A 19396-nucleotide genomic window follows, 5' to 3' on the forward strand; every position below is an offset into this window, starting at 1 on the left:
ACAAGAGCTCACCTAATCAAGAGCCAGCAGCTCTTTGCAAGAAGCTCCAATAGCTGAACATGCACCAACCTGATGACCCAGAGATCCCGTGGCCAAATACACCCCCATGAAAACAAAAAGTGAAGACAGATGTGCACCGAAAGATGCGTGCATGCATGTTCACAGCCCTCTTTGTGATACCCTAAAACAGAAGTACACAAATCTTCATCAACGCTGTAACCAAGAAACGGTGCCATACTCCCAGCAAGGTGTGCCATAGAACAGGATTGGCCACATCCAGCCCACAGTCATATCTGGCCACTCCCTGCTATGTAAATAAAGATTCACTGGGACACAGCCACATCCATTCATTCCACATCGCCTATGCCAGCTTTTGCCTTACAACAGCAAAGACGAGCAGTTATGAGATAGTATAGCCAGCAGAGCCCAAACTATTTACTATCTGGCCCTTTCCAGAATGAAATTTGCCAACCCCTGCTATATAAAAATGAAAATAAACAGTTATAACTTCCCTGGGAGATGTGGATGATTTTCACAAACATAATATTGTGCGAAAGAAGCCAGACACAAATGAGTACCTGTTGCACGATTGCATTTGCATCGAGTGCAAAGACAGGCAGGGCTTTCCATGCTGCTGGAGAGAGGGTGACAGTTACCCAGTGAGGCTAGTACCTGAACGGAGCCCGTGGGAGCTGATGGGCACTGGACACGCTCAGCTGACTCTCGATCCGGGTGGTGGCGCCACGGGCGTTCCTTTTGCGAACATTCAGGAAGATGCACAGGGATGCTGCGTATGCTCTTCTGCATGTGTGTCGTTTGTCGATAAAAATTTTAAAATAAATAAAAAAAAAAAAGAAACAGTGGGCGTATGTAGGGATGCCAAGTATTTTCCCAATGTATTTCCTGGACAGAAAGCTCAAATAACAGATTGTCAAGTTAGAAAACAGATAACTTTAACTTTTACACATGAGCACACATTTCTTCATTCACTCTACAAATGTTTATTGATCACTCACCATGTGCCAGGTGCTGGGAATTCAGCAGTGCGCGAGACAAACACAGCCCCCGCCTTCTCAGCGTTTGCAATCACACTCTTGCGTGCCCACAGAGCCTCACGCGCGCGGGCACCGACACCCTCCAACACGGATCTGCACAGGCGTGCACTCAGGACATGCACGGGCAGGTCAAGTTGTTCTCACACAAGTCCTTTTCCAGATTTTGCTAGCCCTTCCTCCTGTGGCTACCAAAACCCCCACCTCTTATCTCCCTCAGACACAGAGGTTGATGGATGGAGCTCAGTTCACTCATCACCCAGAAGGGCCTTAGGTCTGTGCAGACCGAGACTCTACAGTGTGCATCCCAAGGTGGGATGGGTCAGACAGGCTGGTTTCCTCAGGTCACTTCTGGCTTGGGAGACACCTGGGGGCCAAAGGGAGACCCAAGGCTAAGGGAGTGAGTGACCTTGAACCCAAGGATGCTTTCTGATGTTCCTTCAATTTCTGCTAAGCCTCCCTCTCTCACCGTGGATGCCTGCCACCTACAGAGCGAGGTCACCAAAGCCTTGGGTCCTAGTGGCCAGTTTTCCCGCGTGTGGTGAGTGAGGCGTGCGAGGCTATATATTTGTATCACATATGCTTGAGAGAATGTCGGAATGACAGAGCTGGAAGCTCATGGGCCCAGCGGAAGTCTCAAGGCGAGAGGAGCTGACTCGGGTTTCCACACTCTAGCAAGGCTGGGGCTACCAGATTCCAGCCAGGAGCCCATCCCTTACCCCAGGTGAATGCCTCAGTTCTGAGGCGCCCACACTGCAAGGGGATGGCTGGTTCCCCAAATAAGAACCTCATAACTCAGACACACCCAGCTCCTCACTCTGGAAACACTTGCTGGGTGACCTGGCCCCTGCCCACCTCTCCAACCTCCTCCACTGCCATCCTCCTCTGGCCTCCATTCTTGTCCCCCCACATCCCATCGAGGCCCTACGCACATGCTGTTCCCTATTTTGGGAGCACCTTTCCCCCTGTGTTCACTAAGTTGGCTCCTTTCTTAAAAGTTTACACTTTATTTTGTTTAATGTTTATTTATTTTGAGAGAGAGAGAGAGAGAGAGAGAGAGAGAGAATCCCAAGCAGGCTCCACAGTGAAGCAGGGCTTGATTCCATGAACCATGAGATCATGACCTGAGCTGAAGTCAAGAGCCAAATGCTTAATTGACTGAGCTACCCAGGTGCCCCCGCTTGGCTCCCTTCTTCATTAGGATTTTAGCAAAGAAACCTCAGAGAGGCCTTCCTCAGTTGTCCCGTCTCAGTGAGATGTCACCCTCCTCTACCCATTTTCCACCGGCCTTCCTTATGTGACTTTCTCCACTGCCCACATCACCATCTGAAATTATCTTGTTTGTCTCTTTGTCTATCCTGTGAGGCCCATAAGGCAAGGATTGCCTTCTTGTTCATTGCTCTATCCCAGTGCCTCTAAGAAGTTTGGCAGGTAGTAAGTTTTTAGAGTATATTGAAGGAAGGAAGGAAGGAAGGAAGGAAGGAAGTTAGGAAGGAAGTTGGAAGGAATGGAGGGAGGGAGGGAGGGGCAGAAGAAGTTGGAAGAAAGGAAGGATAGGACAGAAAGGAGGTAATGAAGGAGGAAGAGAAGTTGGAAGGAGGGAAGGAAGGAAAGGAAGGAGGGAGGAAAAGAGGAAGTTGGAGGAATGGAGGGAAGGAAGGGGAGAAGAAGTTGGAAGGAAGGAATGATGGGAGGAAGAGAAGTTGGAAGGAGGGAAGGATGGGAGGACAGAAAGGAGGGAATGAGGGAGAGAGAGAAGTTGGAAGGAAGGAAGGAAGGAAGGAAGGAAGGAAGGAAAGAAGGAAGGAAGAGAGGAAGTTGGAAGGAATGGAGGGAGGGAAGGGGAGAAGAAGTTGGAAGGAAGGATGGAAGGATGGAAAGGAGGGAATGAGGGAGGGAGAGAAGTTGGAAGGAAGGAAGGAAGGAAGGAAGGGAAGAAGGAAGGAATGGAGGGAGGGAAAGAGGGAGGGAGGGGCAGAAGAAGTTGGAAGAAAGGAAGGATGGAAAGACAGAAAGGAGGGAATGAGGGAGAGAGGGAAGTTGAAAGGAAGGAAGGAAGGAAGGAAGGAAAGAAGGAAGGAAGGAAGGGAAGAAGGAAGGAAGGAAGGAAGGAGGGAGGGAAGGAAGGGAGGGAGGAAGGAAATGAAGGAAGGGAGAAAGGAAGGGAAGGAAGGAGAGAGGGAGGGAGGGAAGAAATTGGAAGGAAGAAGGATGGAAGGACAGAAAGGAAGGAATGAGGGAGGGAGAGAAGTTGGAAGGAAGGGAGGGAGGGAGGGAGGGAGGAAGGAAGGAAAGGAGGTCTACGCTAGAGTAGCTCACAATGCAGATAGCTCTCTGAGCGGCACAAGCTCTCCTGGCCGCTCTGATTAAGACATCCCCAGCATCGGCAGTAGCTCCTGGCTCCTTTGTCTATGGAAGTGTATTGACCCAGGGCCGGAGGGACACTTGGCAGCAATTTGTGTTTGTTCCTCTGATCAATAGGCATCTCAGTGCTCACCCCCAACACAATCCATTGCTGATGGTTATTAATTACAGTCCCTTCCTGTTCTTGCCCTCTCTTGACCCCTCATGAGGTTCGTCCTTGTCCACCTTCTGCTATGAGGAGTTCCCGGCTGATGTCAGAAGGGACCGTTAAAGTGTTGCTTATTTTTCTCCTCTCCGGCCCACTGTTCGAACCGCAGGTCTGAACTCTGCCCCGTTCTCCCCCATGGATTTCGGGGAGAGCCACAGTGGAGAGATTAGCAGGAGGAAGGGGGACACTGTTGTGGGGAGGGTACCTTCTTTTCAACCCGACCCTGTCCTTCACCCCCTGTGTGTCCTTGGCCCTGTTACTTTCCCTCTCTGGGCTTTGATTCTACTCACCTCCAAAACGAGAGGACTCTCAAGGTCCCCCTCAATCCCTGATGCTTTAGGCTTCTTCAAGGTGGGGATTCTTTATGAACATCCTCCATACTTTAAATGCCCACAGCGTCAAGCCATCCCACCATCCTTCCTTATGGGGCACACTGCCTATCCCTGTAATCCCTGAGCATCAATCTGTTCGTTTATTTACTCAACAATGATGCTTGCATTCAGCTACACATCTAACAGATTCTTTTGGGGGATCTGCACATGCCCACTGTGCCACAGCACAAAGCACCTGGTATGTGCTTAGCCACAGTCACTGGTAAAAATAAAAAATACAAAAAACTCTTCCTGTCTCCCTTCCCCTGGTCATTGCCCTTGGGCCCTCCCCGTCAAGAGCTCTGGGAATAAAGCCCTGACATCCCTATTATACAAATGAAGAAACTGAGGCACGGCAAAGTTAGAGACCCTACTCAGGGTAAGCTAGTGAGTGGCTGAGCCAGGCTTCCGTCACAGAGCTCTCCAGCCCAGAGTTTACCATTTGACCATTCCAACTGGAGATCCCAACCCTAAAATCCTCGTTTCCTCCGCCCCCCTTGAGGCAGAGATACCTGGATACCTGTAGATGCATTTGGCCAGAGGCGCTGATTTTCATCAAAGGCAGAAACACTTTACCAAGGACGGTGGTTATTACCACAGGGAACCAAAGCCTGGGTGGCTTATGGCCTGGAAAAGTTCACAAACGAGGTCCAATTAGCAGCACCGCAGACCCCTCCTTCTTGGCACCAAAATGCTCTCAGAACAAAAAAGACAGATGACCCAGGTCACACGTGAAGAAAGAGTCTACGCATCAAATACCATTTACTATGCAAAGCAGATTCCCTTTTTCCTCGAATGTGCTGATTTTGAGACATAGAAATACATTCAAATTAACCCCTGAGCTATATTCCTCTTCCAAATTCCCCATTTAGGGTTGACTCCTTGGCGCGTGATATTACTAATTCACGGCTCCCGGAAGGCATACTGATTACCTTGGACGCGTGTGAGGGCTCCACTAACACACCGTTTGACGCGGGGTGGAAATCAGAGCTCAAGGCACGAGCTCGAGCCCCCCTCCCCCACCCCGCCGTGCAGCAGCACCTAAGAGACACACACACACACCCCTGCCTCGCCAGGACCTGGCTCCAACCACCTTCACTCATGAACTAATTAAACAAGTATTTATTGGGCACCTACTATACACCAGACACCATTCTCAGCGCTGGAGATACAGCCGTGAATAAAAAAGATACAAGTCCCTTCCTTGAAGGAATTTACGTTCTCATGGGAGGGACGGATAACAGATTAGGTGGGGGGAGGTGCCGTGGAAGAAAACAAAGCATGATGAGTGCTGCGGGAGGGGCTGCGATTTAAAACCAGTTTTTAGGGGCGCCTGGGTGGCGCAGTCGGTTAAGCGTCCGACTTCAGCCAGGTCACGATCTCGCGGTCCGTGAGTTCGAGCCCCGCGTCAGGCTCTGGGCTGATGGCTCAGAGCCTGGAGCCTGTTTCCAATTCTGTGTCTCCCTCTCTCTCTGCCCCTCCCCCATTCATGCTCTGTCTCTCTCTGTCCCAAAAATAAATAAAAACATTAAAAAAAAATTAAAAACAAAAAAAAAACAGTTTTTAGGGGCACCCTGGTGGCTCAGTCGGTGAAGCGTGAGACTTCGACTCAGGTGAGGATCTTGCGGTTGGTGAGTCTGAGCCCAGCCTCGGGCTCTGTGCTGTCAGCGCCGTCTGCTTTGGATTCTCTCTCTCTCTGCCCCTCCCCTGCTCATGCACCCTCTCTCTCTCTCTCTGTCTTCTTCTCTCTCTCTCAAAATAAAACAATAAAACCACAATTAAGGTTGGGTTTTCACCGAGATCTTGTAGAAGGAGACGGTGGAACCAAACTGTGTTACAAGGCTACTGAAATGATCCACAGAGAGCTGAGGGGGGACCCCGCAGAGGGGGGGTGGGGCATGCACAGTGAAGGCACAAAGGGAGTTCAGAGTCTCTACCCAGGGGGGTAGAATGGAGGGGAGAATCCCAGATGACTAGGAGGGTGGGTTTGTCAATTCCTGCAAGGGACGTGTCTGTGAATAAAATGGGAGGTGGGAATCCGTTCAGATGGGGGCACACCAAGTTCGAAGCGTTTATCCGGCAGGCAGGGGAAGTTGGCAAGCAGGCCACATGCTTCCCCTAAGACCTCGCACTCCATGAAAACTCCCTCTTTGATCTTTCTCTATTCATAGAGGGCCTCCACCTGACGGGCCCTCTCCCTTCTCTGCAGGAGCAGTCGCTGCCTTCGATGCCAACTGATCTGCAATGCCAAAATGCCACCTCTCTTCGGCAATCCCCCAGCCCATGTCCCTGCAGTGCTTCTAGAACTTGCTCCTTCCTGCCCAGGGTGATTAAAGAGGAAATATTTAAGGGTCGGGCGGGGTGTAGAGGGAGGTGCTGCCCTCATATCTCACGAGTGACCCACTCTCTCCTCAGGAGTATGCTGACCTGCCCTCCCCTCCCTGCCTCACGAGAACCCCAGCCTCTTCCTGAGAGCCACGGGCCTCTCACAATATGCCTTTATCAATAGGATTCCAATAAACGTTTCAGTTCCGCATATAAATTCCAGGGCCCAGCCGCCCAGCGCAGGAGGCCTGCTCAATGAGCAGGCCATAAAGATGTAATAATGCAATTAAAAGGTATGGCCTGTCACCCTCATAAAGCTGGAGATCAATACAAGGGGAGCTGAGGACATAAGGGAGAGGGATCTGGCTTCTCCGCAGCATCTGAAGGATGGGGCAACTGAATGATTCAACAGGACGAGAGAACAAGCTACCTGGACATAGGAGAGCTTACAGGTCCAAACTGGGGTCCCATCTTGGGCTTCTGGCCTATCTGGGTGGGTGGGATGTCAAGGGACCCAGGCTCTGTCTCCAGCTCAGAGTCAGGGGCTTTGAGGCTTTAAATAAGTGCTTTGGACTCACCAAACCTCAGTGTCCTCACCAGCAAAATGGGTAGAGTGATGATGATATTTTCTTCACAAGGTTGTCGTGAGAGAACAAACCCAGAGAATTTTTTTTAGTGTTTATGTATTTATTTTGACAGAGAGCGAGAGAGAACGAGTTGGGGAGGGGCAGAGAGAGAGACAGAGACAGAGAGACTCCCAAGCAGGTTTTGCGATGTCAGCGCAGAGCCCTGACACGGGCTTGAACCCACAAACCCTGAGATCATAACCTGAGTGAAAATCAAGAGTCGGATGCTTAACCGACAGAGCCACCCAGGGATCCCCAAACCCACAGAATTTTAATGCTGAAGGGGCCCTGAGTCAAGAGGCTCAAAATCAAATACCTGCGGGGACCGGACAGATTTGTACATGAGGGAGGCAGGTGGGCCAGATGGAGGGTCATAGGGAACGGTGGAGACGGCTAAGGCTCATTGAAAGGACACAGGGCCACCTTTCTCTCCTGCTAACTGCTTCCATGTAGAAATGCTAGCCTGGCCTTGCCCAATCTGGCATTTCAAGAGAAGCAGAATTTGGGGATTTGGAGGTGAGATCTTAGGATTTTCACAACTCTGGGTGAGCACAAAATAATCGCATTGGGTGGCCATGTACAGCCCGTGAGCCTCCCATATTTGACCCCTCCAGGGCCTGAGGGTTGACAGGTCTCAGTTAATGCGTGCCACTATCTTTAGCCTGTTTCTTTGCATGTGTCCATAGAATTAACAACTGAAAAAAGACAGCCGGACCTCACCTCCCAGCCTTGCCCTTTTGCTGTGTGACCTCAAGCAAGTTACCGTCACTCTCTGTGCCTCAGTTTCCTCCCTTGAGCGAAAAATGAAGTCCGGAACAATTCCTACTCAGAGGGTTGATATGAAGAGTCAATGATCTCTGTCCCACTTTGCAAAGCATGCTGGCCAGTGCCTGGAGAACAAGCATTGACCAGGGTTTTTCTCTGAGAGTCACTTATGATGCATGCATGAGGGTTCTTGGGATGGGAGTTCAGGTTGTGGACTGCTCCACAGTCCCAGAGCTTGCCATAATAACCTGTTGTGCCTCCCCAGCGTATTTCCCCTCTCCACCCTCAGACCAGAAACCTGAACAACTTCCTTCTCCTCCTTCCCCTGTTTCCCAGTGTCTAGGAGTCACAGTTCTTGATGTTCCCTGGGTCCGATCAATTTCCTCCCTGCCACCTCCCAGTTGGTCTTGTTCCCTCGTCTGACCCCTCCATGCTATCTCCACTATGGCTGCCCAAAGGAACTCTCTAAAACGTACATCCAACCATATTTTTGCTGAACTCATTTCAGTTCCTAGAATAGAACATGCTTTTTTGCCACCTGCATGACTCTGCTTCAGCTGTTTGTTCCTCCTAGGATGTCCCACCTCACCTTTGCTTTGCTTCTACTCTCCTTCAGAATTCAGCTCAAGTCACACCTCCTCCAGGCAGCCCTCTCTGATCCTCCAGCTGTGTTCAGTGCCCTCTCTGTGCCCTCATCCCTCCCGGGCTGGGTTTTATCACACCAAATTGTTGCTAACTCTGTGCATGACTGTCTTTCTCAGCAGCCTGCAACCTGTGAGGGCAGGGACACTATACTATTGATCCCTAAACGTCTCCTGTTATTAACACAGAGGAGCTGCTCAGAACATGTTTGTTGAATGAATGAATGAATGAATGAATGATTCAGTGCTTGCTCTGTGTGAAGCTTTACCACAACCACCATTGAGGAGAATATTGTAAAACGAGTTATAAAGTTCATGTCACAAAGAGTCCCTGGTATTTCCGGATCATCTGAGCTCAAAGGTCACTTGCATGCCTGTGAAGGGAATCCAGGACTCACACCCAGAACAAACAAGGACCCTCTTCAGTGATAGGGAGCTCACTTCCATCTGAGACATCTGCCCATCTACCACCAGTCTGCTGGAGGGTGAGAGACACATGACTCAAACCCCTATCCTCCCAGCCAACAGCCAGCCAACTACCAGACTTAAGTAAGAACATCCTAGATCATCTAGATGCATGAGTAAGCCAAGTCATAATTAGCTGAGCCCAACCAAGACAAGAAGAACCACCCAGTTGACCTGTAGACTTGTAAGCTATAATAAACGCTTATTATTTGAACCCACTGAACGTGGCATTGTTTGTTACTCAGCAATAGCTAACCAATATATCTTGGTTCTCTCACTTCTTAGCTTTCTAATATTAGGAACATCACTTTACCTCTCCAAACCTCAGTTTCCCCACTTGCAAAATATGATGATGATGATGATGACGATGATAATGGTAATGTCAACCCACCAAAGTCTTTGTGAAGGTTGAACAAGAAAATACACTCCAGACTATTAGCACCATACCTGGTGTGCAGTGAGTGCTCAATACATGTTGATTTCTTTCTTCCAGAGAGCCACACTATAGCCTTGGTCCACCAAGAGATCAGAAGATGTGTGGTTTGCTCCCAGGGACCATTTCAGAAAGACCCATAATTCAACTGAGGCTAGACTAATAGGTCTTGGAATTCCAAACCCAATCTTTACTTGCTCCCAGCCTCCTCTGGAGCCCCTGGCCTGCAGGCCAGCCAGGGCAGGGGCAGTGCCAGGGCAGGCGTCCTCCGTGCCGGCTGAGTTCAGCAGTGCAGTTTGCTCTGCTTGCCGGAGCTTGCATGTTTACATACATCCCATAATTACCATCTGCACAGCCAGCGGCATTTGTTGCAAATGGGCCGTTTCCATCTGCTGAAGCAATTTCCTCAGAGGGATTTGCATTGATCACTTTTTTATGCAAAGCTTTTGTATAGATCATTTTTCCCCCCAATGGTTTTTAATAGGTCTAAATATTTGAAGGGCAGGGAGGGGCCTCAGGAGGGAGGAGGTTGGGGGCTGGGGAGAGTTTTAGGGGCGTGGGAGAAGATGAGGGAGGCTGCTCCTTCACAAAACCCCACCTGTACTCCTTATCTGCAACGACCCAAGTAAACCACTGCTCAGGACCCCAGAGCAGGCAATGCCATTTCAAATATTTATTGTTTGCCTTTATACTTGAGCTGGTAGCTCGTGCTTAATGGAGAGGCCTCAGAATGAGAGAAAATGGGGCGTGGTAATTAGCCAAGCAACTGGTGACTCCAGCTCAGAGCTTCGTACCTGAGAGGACCAGATGGACGATTTTGCATATTTTTGACAGCTGTAATGAACAGGGCAGCTCCGTATTGATTAAATGTCTGGGAAATTAGTGCAACCCTCTGGAGCTTCATTATTTACTATTTCTGCTCAAATTCTCAGCAAAGTTTACATAAGCAGAAGTAGGCAGTAGGAGAAGGGGAAAAAGAGGGGACAGTTGAATGAGATGATTAATGCTTTATAGGGTCCTAGCCCAACAGATGCAGAATGGAGGGGTGACTATACTGTTGACAATGAGCTCCTGGAATAAAGTATTTTGGCTGATTCATGTCTGCATTCCCAGTGGCCAGCATGGTAGCTGACACAGAGTAGGCTCTTAGGAAATTACTGGCCCTAGACAGAGCATTTGACTAGAAAACAAAATCTAGGTTCTGGACTCATGCAGAGATTTGAGTTTCAAGAGGCAGACAATGGATGGTGCCTTTCAAGTCGATGAAGTCAATCCTTGAAAATATAACTCTAAGCCTTGCGTAAACAACAACAACAATGAAATTCATGGGCAAGTAACTACTGTCCCTACCAGTACTTCAGCCTCATGCCAATTCTTCCCTGAGTGCCTGTCACATCCCTCATGACACTCAGTGGCTAAGAAACGGTGAAGAAATAAAATAAGGCTCTTCAACAAAACACGCCCCCAGAACGCTCAGGTGGAGTTTTTCGAAGAATGGTCTGCAAAAGACCTGCATCAGAACCACGTGGGGAGCTTATCACAAATGCAGATTCTTCAGGTGTCCCATTAAAACAACAACAACAACAACAACAACAACAACAACAACAACAACATTATTCTGACACCTGCTAGAGATTGTGAGGAACACTTTATGCAGTATATGGGAGGGAGAGTGGCTACTTCGATAGGGAGTTTGCAATGAGGGAGAGAGATCAGGCTCAACTCTGAAATTCCGTAAGAATTTCAACAATAAGAAAAAGTGAGGATTTATATCTAAGGAGCAGAACAGGGGGAGGGGGAATCTGGAAATGGAAAATTACAAAAGGTAGGGTAATTCTTTGCTGTAGTGTCCTAACAGGATTCTTGTTTAAGGCAGGCCACCACGATAAGATATCATGGGTAGGGGGTGAGGAATTTTATTAGATATCAAGGATGATCAGACCAAGGGTGGGGGGAGTTTGCTGAACTGACTCAGTGGGATGTTTGCTATTGGAATAAAAGGGCCAGGACAGAACCCGAAGTCAGGGACTAATCAGAAAGCAGACTCAGAGGAGCTTGACTCAAGTCTGGTCAAAGAGGAAAGTCTTTGTCACTCTTCAGTAATCAGCAGGCTTTAAAAGCTCCTGAGGGGATCTGATGTGCTAACGGTGGAGGATCACTGTGGGCTATGCAGTCCTGGGTTAGGGTCCTAGCCCTGCCTCTTACCAGCCATGTCACCTGGATTGGTTAGAGTTGCCCAAGTAGAAGTCTTGGTAGCTGTCCTTGGTGCTGCTCTGGGCTTTGGAATTGCATTCTAAAAGTTGATTTTTCCCTCTCGTGATTTTCACGACCTCTCTTCATGCAGTAAACCATGTTCTGTCCCTTTACGGGTGTCTGCTCACCTGTGCATTGCCTCATGCTAGGAAGACATTCTCTGAAACTCCTGTATACATTTATACCCTTCTCTTCAGGCTTATAGAGCTCTCTCCTACTTATCCCACCAGTCTGACCAAACTTGTCCTAACACCTTTTGGTTCCGGTCTTTAGAAGGTGTATTTATTTCAACAGAACTTCAATGCCTCCATCAAGAGAAGAGAGAAAAGACCTGGAAAGGAGTCTAAGCATAAGACAGACATATAAATTGATGTAAGTGAACTTTTTGGCTACACTTTTTTTTTCTATTATCATATTCACAGAGATAAATCAGGTCTTGACTAGCATAGTAAACCTTCAATAAATGTTCACAAAAATGGAGGAAGGATGGGCAGATTTAATAAATGACACATAAGATAATCATGGTGACAGTGACAAAGATCATGATGATGGGGATAGTGAGGGTGATGATGGCTCCATTTTGCCACAAGCCCAACAAATATTTACTCATTTATGTCACTGGCTCCTGAAGACATTTGTGTTTGAGACCTTGGTTTATTAGCTGGTTGAAGAAATGGATGGATGGATGGATGGATGGATGAATGGTTGGAAGGATGGAAAGATGGATGGTTGGTTGTTTGGAAGGATGGATGGATGGAAAGAAGGACAAAAAGGAGGGATGGGGGATAAGAAAAAAGAAAATGAGATACACAAGAAAAGAAAAGAAATATAGTGAGGACTAGAGAAAGAAAAGGAAAGAAAAATGGGGAGAGGAGGGAGACTATAAATTCTATTGTGCTGTAAACACTCATCAAGCAAGACTAAGAGAAAATGAAGTAAATTCTTCCAATACATCATGGAATATTACTGTACTTCATTTACTTTCCCTCCAATTAGGTAAAAAGCCTATTCTATTAACAGCTACCCTTGCAGATCCAGACAAAATTAACTCCTGGTGCCTCATCCTGGCAGCAGGGCAATTGATTCTTCCCCCTAATCCGTTTATTTCATTAGCGATACATTTATCTGGTACATGCATTTTGCCACGCTGCAGCAATGAAATGGCCCTGCAAGGTGTGGGGCATGGGGGAGCGCTTGGAATATTAACCAAATCGCTATTACCGCCATGGCAGTGCTTAAAGATCATATGTAAATCAAATGTCAGGGGAGAAAATTGTAGCGAGGGCTGTCAGGAAACAATTTAGCAGTAGTTAAAGGCACAGCTCATGGCTGGGTGAATTGTGAACTTTGCAAATGGAAAACCAAGCCAGCTTCCACTGTGGGAGCTGAGGAGACCCAAAGGAAAAAGAGTGGAAAGGCTGAGGAAGTGTTGGATATTGGTACCCCACAAAAAGGAAGACAAACAAAAACACATTTACTTTTAAATGTTCACAGCCGGCTGCTATGGTGAGTTCCCAATGAATGTGAATTTGGCCTGTTAAAGAATTTTGCCACCATTTCTGCCCTGTTCATCTAGAAAGAGGGTTCGATTACATGGGAAAAGCAGTTGTTTAACAAAAGGCAGAGTGGGCTCTCTATTCCCGGCCTTCTAGATATTGGTTTCCATATTGCAAAACAGATGATGATGCTGGTGATGATGATTTATTCTCACATGCCTCAAGAATGTGTGACCTGAAATGCTTTTCTTGGGAATTTATCCCTGTGAGTTGAACATCTATGTACATGTATATGTGTGTGCACACAATGAATGATAGGGTATTTTGTCAAGGTTCGGTCACTGCTCAAGGCATTTCAAGCAGGAAGGGATTTAATATAGGGAGTTAGCAGCTTCTGTAATTGGTGGAAAAGACAGAGGGAACAAAGCTCAGGAAATCTTCCCAAGACCCCAGAAGCACAGGAATCATGGGAAATGTTAGCTGCACACATCCTGGGAGTGGACAGTTCCCAAACTGAACATAGAAGCCACCCAGAGAACCCACGACTTCTCACTGCCAACTCTCTGCCCCCGCTTGCGGCTGCCTCTGGGTACTATGACTTCTCCTACTTTTCGCCCTTTAAGAGTTCATGAAAGGTCTTCCTTCTCTTTCTTCCAGGCACCCTCCCCCCACACCTGCCACCTCTATAAATTGCATTTCATGGAAAGCAGTTGAGTTTGGAACACACATCCACACTCCAGCATCCGAAATGAGACCTTGGGAAGGATTGGTTCACTATTCCGAGCCTCAGACTGCCAGTTCTAAAATAAGCTAAATAGTGCCTGGTCATAACTGACATGTTGCCAAGGTGAAGCATACAATATCTAGGTACGTGGCACGTAGTAGGTGCCCAATCATTGGTCGACGGCTTTTTGTTCTCTTCCTTGTACCCTCATGTCTCCCCGGGGGGTTCATTTGAAGCCAATTTCCTCCATAGAGATATTTCCAGGGCACAGGGAGCAAATTCCCAGGGTTCCGGGTTCCCCAGGGAAAAGTCCTGCTTTCAAGAAAGCCATTAAGGATTTAATTTCTTATCATCTTCCATTCCAACTAGCCAGAGTGTTATGAATAATATCCTATTAGCTGGAGACATTCAAACAATCACCCGTTAACATGTTCTTACGGCGAAATGATGAAGCGTCCTCTGAAATCACAGCGCTTATCTGCGGCCCACTCAGCAGGCACTCCATCACGCCCACCAACGACACTTCTTGCATTGCTGCCTCGGATTCCAACTAATCACTACGGGGCGGCGGGCGGCCAGAGAGCTGCGAGCCTCCCTTGTCGGCAGGCTCCCCGGGCAGGGCCAAGCGTTCGTCCTGGCCTGCCCCCCTGGCGCAGGGCAAAGTGCCTAATCCAGACGTGGGTTGGAGCTGCTTCTTGAGACGTGACCATTCAATAAATCACGAACATGTAGGGATTTTGCAATAGGGAGGCCACATCGGTAGAGCCCCAATTACGAAATGCATCAAGCCAAGAACGGGCGAGAAGAGAGCGAATTACGGAGGGGAGTTATTTAAAGGAAAAAATAAAATTGAGACATCAACTTTCATGCTGGTAAAGCCCCCTAGAGATTGGCTACTGAGGTTTTTATCCCCCTGACTTCCTGCTGAAAAATGCGTCCCGTGGAGGCTTAAGCCCAGCAAAGCACTCTCTGGCCGTGAAGTTGAGGAAGCACTGAGTACTGAGTAACTGGAGTTCAATTTGCTGCTTCAAAGTGCACGTCACTTGTCCAGGGCCCCGACTCACCCTGCAGGAAAGACGTCCATTTCACTTGAGCGGTATAAGTCTTGCCAAACCTATTTAACCACGCAACCCCTCTTTTTGTCCCTGCATCTGCCAGAAATATTCCTTGGTAGTGATGAGGCTTTCTACGAAACAGTAAGCATAACTTTTCTTGGCCCACACCCCCATTTTTATCCTGGTTTGAGAGCAAGTAGAAGCGTGATGCGTATTTCACCAGCTGGCTCCTTCTGAGAACTTTGGATGCCATAAAGACCCCACTGAGCTCTACTAGAGGGAAAAAGAGAAAAGACACTAAGTCTGTGTTCCTAAAGTCCTTCAGAAGTGCAATTTCACTAACCCTCATGATAATCCTATCAAGTGTGTACCATTGTTTCCCGCATTTACAGATGAGAAAACTGAGGCAAGCATGCCTGGCTGAAGAACCCAATCTCCCTGAGCCAGTGTTAGCCCATGTCCAGAATCTGGGCCCAGAGTACCTATACCTGTGACTCCATGCTCCTTAGTCTTTTGGAGACAGCATATAAAGATATGATGAGTCTTGGTGTTCAATTTCAGAGGATTTGTGGGCCCACTAAGGTCCAGGATTAAGGCTACCCATGATTCTGCACTGCTGAGACCCGGGGCAGGGGAAGGAGTCTACCATCTACCTGATGTGCTGTGAGAAGACAAAAAAAAACATCAAAACAGGTGAGACCCAATCTTCCTGCCTTTGGCGAGTAGCAGTTCAAAATGTTCCACTAATCCCCACAGGCAACCTACAAACCCTTACTAATATTGTATCCACTTTGCCGATGAGCAAACTGAGGCTCGGGAGCGTTACTTAACCTGCCAAGAAGTGAAGTCATTGAGAGTTGAGGAGAGAGGAAAAAAATATCTTGGGAAGAAGGGAAACCCTAAGAAGGACAAATGGTCATTTCTGAGCACCTTCTGGGTGGCCTTCCAGGCTGGAGCTCCTCGGTCAGTCCCCACAGACAATAGAACCCAGCAGGCATTTTAAGTTCATCCCCTCGCAGATCGCAGCCAGGGGCAGATCTGGACGCCCTGCTGCCCCCAGCCCCAGGCTGTCCTCTTTCCTCTCCCCTTCTCCCCTCTGTCTCAGGAATTCTTGTGACTTGTCCTGGGTGCTGTGGATACGGGCAACAAGGGATCCGGGGCCTGGCAGTTGGCAGGTCGGAGAGAGGGCTGCTCACGGAAGGATGCTATTTAGGGGAACTTCCATGCTTAAGTGCTTGCCTTCCGGTTCTCTCTGACCTTGGGTGGCTGCCACTGCCTTAAGCGCACAGTAATACACTCTCTGTCACTGTTCAATGCCCAGGGGAATGGTTTAAGGCCCTCCACTGGAGTGAATATTTTTATGCAGGCTATAATTTCTTTTAAGACCTTCACAGCATTACCGCAGCCTCCACGGTGTCCCTCCTCCAGAGAGCACGCGGCAGAAAGAAAAGCCACCTTTTAAGGAGGGGAACAGCGAGCTTCAGGCAGAGGCGCCCAGGCTGAGCTGCCCCGGGGCCGAGGACGAGGGTTGCTTTCTTGCTGTCTTCTGTTTTGCCGCCTAAAATCAACCTCAGTAATAGTAATTATGGCCAACATCTATAGAGCGCTTACTATGTGTCAGGCCTCCTGGAGAGACCAACACTTATTATCTCATGTAATTTTCTTCACAACCTGGAGAGGCTGGAACCCCATTTTACAGACGAGTGCCTGAAGCACAGAGAAGGCAAGGGCTGTGTGACCTGCCATGAAAGGGGGAAGTCAGACTAGAAGCCTAGGGAGTCTGGGCTCTATATAGAATACCGTTCGGCAACCAGGAAGACCACTGCAAAGAACAAATCCGCTTATGTCACTCTCCAGCTCAAAACCCACTAGGGGCTCCCTACTGTCCTTGTGCAGGAGATCAAAACCTTCCCTGCTGTGTCTCCTGGCCCTGCCTATTTCTCCATTCTCATTTTTGCCTCCCACTCTCCTGCCTATCAGCACATTGCTGCACTGGGCTCTTGTGTTCCTAGAGCCCCCCAACCCTCTTGATCTTGCCACAGGGCCTTTGCACCTGCTATTTCTTCTGCCTAGAACACCTGTAACCACCCACCTTAATCCACTGCCACCTGCTTAACTCCATCTCATCCAAACACCACCTCCTCTGGGAAGCCTGCCTTGGTTGCCACTGTCCGTCAACATTCTCACTATTTCCTTTGGCTGGAAAGGCCACATCACTACTTGTACGTTTGTTTATGTGATGATTTGACTCCAATTAGATGCTCTGTGCCAGGAAGTCAGAACCATGATTATCTTATTCACTGCCATTTTCTTGGCTCCTGGAATCATGGTCCTCTAAAGTATTTGCGGAATGACTGAATGAACAAATAAATGAACGAACGCGGGAATGAATGACTAGACGTAAAGAAAGAACAAAGAGTCCAAGTTGGCAGAAAGAGTCCTATAGGGCTGACACTGGGATAGACATGTGAGGCACGCACCCAGTGCACAGAATTTAGGGGCTACTAAACAGCTCAGTAATCAAGATGAATGTTCCAAAGCAGTATCTTAAAAATTCTAATTTAACGCAAACAAAAATCCGCAGTGAACAAAGTCCAAAATTTTTTTAATGCCACGCAGAATCCCGTTGGAGCCCGAGGCAAAAGAGAAAATCAGTAATACTGATGGTGTCTTTGTTTAAAATTTTGTTACTTTGTTCATCAGAGATTTGCTTGCATCGACTTTCACTTAAAAAAAAAAATCTTTCACGGAAGTGTTTCTTTCATCTCAACCACTGGGGTTTTTTTTGTTTTGTTTTGTTTTTTGGCACTCCCTTAAATTTTGTGTCCAAAGCCCACCTCGTTCTAGTCCTGGCTTTTTGCACCCTTTGCCATCGGACAGCTGTGCAACCTCAAGCCAGTTATGTGGTCACTCTGGTCCTCGGCTCCCTCATAAGTTAAGATGGAGTGATCGACGTGAGGTGGCCCACGGTTGGTGGTGCCTCCGTCTCTGAGATAGTGGCCATGAGCACCAAGCACCACAGGGCCTTTGCACTTGCAGTTTCCTTCATCCGAAGTACACCATGAACCCATAGATGGCGGCTGCCCAATTAGTCGCATCATTTATATTTCGTGGGTGAGGAAAGTGAAGCTTGGGGGGGTGGGTTGCTTCCAGTCACAGATTCTGTAAGCCATGGCTCTGGGTCTTGCATCCTAAATCTTGTGTTCTCTACCATCTCTGCAAGCCTGACAGCTCTCACTGAGCAGAAGTGGAGCCTGAGAACAGAGCGGGGAAGAGCCGACAGCAAGTAAGGGGCAGGAGACAGGACTGACAACCAGGTCTCCCAGTTTCCAGCTCAGGCACTGTCCTCAACCCCATTGTGCATTTGGGGTTTGCTAAGACCTTTGAAGGCTTTCCACAGTGCCAAACCCAGGTGACCATGTAGCTCAGTAACGGGGGCACTTGAGACACTGTCCAATGGCCAGCCACTGAAGGGCTCCTACCTTCACGGTGGGAGCCCACCTCAGGCAGCCCAGAATTCTTTCTTCTCTGACCTCATGTAGCTACCCGTGCCCTTCTAGAAGCATGGGACCGTGAAAAGGGGCCACTCGGGGGAACGGAGGTTCTCCCCAGAAGATGCTCTTTGGGGAAATCCTTGAAAGACAATCTCCTCCCCAACTACTCGGTTCACTGTGTTATCAGCAGAAGGAAAGTGTTGTGCAAACAGCCCAAGTGGTGCAGTTGGGCAGAGTGGACCTGAACCCAGTTGGGAAGGTCACTCTGCCTCTGTGACACCATTTCGTTGTCAAATGTAAGAGAGGATGTCATAAGAGTGACAAAAGGCCATGGATTCATTTATGCACCTACACATGTGTTTTCATTTTTTGTATAAAGAGAATCATTTTCTATGTACTCTTCTGCAAAGAGATAGATAGATAGATAGATGATAGATAGATATCGCTTATTGGTTCTTGGGAATCTTAGTATTGGGGCTTAAGAATACAGGCTTTAGGGGGCGCCTGGGTGGCGCAGTCGGTTAAGCGTCCGACTTCAGCCAGGTCACGATCTTGCGGTCCGGGAGTTCAAGCCCTGCATCAGGCTCTGGGCTGATGGCTCAGAGCCTGGAGCCTGTTTCCGATTCTGTGTCTCCCTCTCTCTCTGCCCCTCCCCCATTCATGCTCTGTCTCTCTCTGTCCCAAAAACAAATAAACGTTGAAAAAAAAATTAAAAAAAAAAAAAGAATACAGGCTTTAGGGGGCGCCTGGGTGGCTCAGTTGGGTAAGCGTCTGACTCTTGATTTTGGCTCAGGTCATAAACTCACAGTTTGTGGATTCAAGCCCCATGTCGGGCTCTGAGCTGACAGCATGGAGCCTGATTTGGATTCTCTCTCTCCCTCTCTCTTCCTTTCCCCTGCTCATTCACTCTCTCTCTCTCTCTCTCTCTCAAAATAAATAAACTGGAAAAAAAAAAGAATGCAGGCTTGAAGGGTAGATCACCTGGCCCAAATCTCAGATCTGCAACATGCTGGCCGGACAAACATTCAACTGTCACTTTTCCTCGATGGCCATGTCTGTAAAGTGGGAGTGTTGCTAATGCACACGGTATAGCTGAGAAGATTAACAGATGGGTTTCAGGGAGC

The sequence above is a fragment of the Prionailurus viverrinus genome, chromosome D3 (genome assembly GCF_022837055.1).
Source record: "Prionailurus viverrinus isolate Anna chromosome D3, UM_Priviv_1.0, whole genome shotgun sequence".
Lineage (NCBI taxonomy): Eukaryota > Metazoa > Chordata > Mammalia > Carnivora > Felidae > Prionailurus > Prionailurus viverrinus.